The sequence below is a fragment of the Orycteropus afer genome, unplaced genomic scaffold, assembly GCF_000298275.1.
Source record: "Orycteropus afer afer isolate SDZICR_OR568_19922 unplaced genomic scaffold, OryAfe1.0 scaffold00224, whole genome shotgun sequence".
NCBI lineage: Eukaryota > Metazoa > Chordata > Mammalia > Tubulidentata > Orycteropodidae > Orycteropus > Orycteropus afer.
The window spans coordinates 4,983,143-4,985,468 of NW_006921811.1; positions in this window are offsets into that span (position 1 = coordinate 4,983,143).

Consider the following 2,326-nt stretch of genomic DNA (forward strand, 5'->3'; position numbering starts at 1 on the left):
CTGAGAAGAAATACAATCAGAATGTTCCTTAGATGCTAGGATGGCAAGACTTCATCTTGCTTACTTTGGATAGGTCATCAGGAAAGACCACTTGTTAGAAGAGATCAACATCTTTGGTAAAGTTAGAGGGTCAGCAAACCTCAGTGAGATGGATTGTCACAATAGCAGTAACAGTGGGCTCAAACATACAACAGTCACAAAGGTGGTGCAGGACTGGACGGTGTTTCATTCTGTTATACGTCAGGTCGCATAACTTACCTCAGGGCAGCTAACAATGACAGCAGGAAAGTTGTCAAGATACCAGAGCCCTAATCTCCTCGCTCTGCCCTTGTATCCCAAGACTGCTCTTGAACCTGCGTCCTAGTCACCAGATCCTCACACCAGGCCAAACTCACCTTTGCAGAGTTGGTCCCGGGATTTGACAGTTTAAGTTCTTGGTGTGGTTGTTTGTTGTTGTTAGGTGCTGTCGAGTTGGTCCTGACTCACAGCGACCCTGTGTACAACAGCCCTAAACCCTGCCCGGTCCAGCGCCATCCTCACAGTCTTTGCTATGCTCCAGCCCATCCTTACTGTACTGTGTCAGTCCATTTCATTGAGGGTCTTTCCATTTTTCACTGACCCTCTGTTTTGCCAAGCATGATGTATTTCTCCAGGGACTGGTCCCTTCTGATAATATGACCAAAGTCCAAGACAAGAAGGCTGGCCGTTAATGCTGGTAAAAATTCTGGCTGCACTTCTTCCAAGACAGATTTGTTCATTCTTCTGGCAGTCCACGGTATTGTCAGTATTCTTTGGCAACACCAAATTTCAAATGCATCAATTCTTCTTTGATCTTCCTTATGCATTGTCAAGCTTTCACATGCATATGAGGCGATTGAAAACACCATGGCTGGGTTAGTCTCACCTTAGTCTTCAAAGTGGTATCTTTGCTCTTTAACACTTTAAAGAGATCTTTTGCAGCAGAATTTGACCAGTGCAATACGTTGTCTGATTTCTTGAATACTGCTTCAATGGGCATTGATGGTGGATCCAAGAAAAATAAAGTCCCTGACAACTTCAGTCTTTTATCCATTTATCATGATGTTGCTTATTGGTCCATTGTGAGCATTTTTGTTTTCTTTTTGTTGAGGTTAATTCATACTGAAGGCTGTAGCCTTCAATCTTCATCAGTAAGTGCTTCAATTCCTCTTCCCTTTTGGCAAGCAAAGTTATGTTATCTGCATATTGTAGGTTGTTAATAAGTCTCCCTCTGATCCTGATACAATATTCTTCTTCATATAGTTCAGCATCTTGGATTATTTGCTCAGTGTACAGACTGAATAAGTATGATGAGAGATACAACCCTGACATACACTCATCCTGATTTTAAACCATGCACTATCCTCTTGATCTGTTTGAAAAACAACCTCTTGCTCTATGTACAGGTTGTTCGTGAGAACATTTACCTGTTCTGGAATTCTCATTCTTAGCAATGTCATCCATAATTTGTTAGGATCCATAGAGTTGAATGCCTTTGCATAGTCAACAAACACAGGTAAACATCTTTCTGGTATTCTCTGCTTTCAGCCAAGATTCATCTGATATCAACAGTGATATCCCTTGTTCCGCGTCCTCTTCTGAATCCAGCTTGCATTTCTGGAAGTTCCCTGTCAATATACTGCTGCAACCATTTCTGAATTACCTTCAGCAAAATTTTCCTTGAGAGTGATATTAATGATACTGTTTGATAATTTCCACATTGTGTGGGATCACCTTTCTTTGGAATGGTCACACATATGGGTCTCATCCAGTCACTTGGCCAGGTAACTATCTTCCAAACTTCTTAGCATGAGTCACTAAGTGCCTTCAGCACAGCACCTGTTTGTTGAAACATCTCAATGGGTATTCCATCAAGTCCCAGAGCCTTGTTTTTCACCAGTTCCTTCAGTGAAGCTTTGATTTCTTCCTTCAATACCATCAGTTCTTGATCATGTACCACCTCCTGAAATGGATGAACATCGACCAATTCTTTTTAGTACAGTGACTCTGTATTCTCTATATCCATCTTCTTTTGATATTTCTTGCATCTTTTGATATTTTGCCCATATTGTTGTTGTTGTTAGGTGCCGTCGAGTCATTTCCAACCCATAGCGACCCCATGCACAGCAGAACAAAACACTGCCCGATCCCATGCCAGCTTCACGATCCCTGCTATACTTGAGCCCATCATTGCAGCCACCATGTCAATCCATCTTGTTGAAGGCCTCCCCCTCTTTTGTCGACCCTCCACCCTACCAAACATGACATCCTTCTCCAGGGAATGGTCCCTTCTGACAACATGACCAAA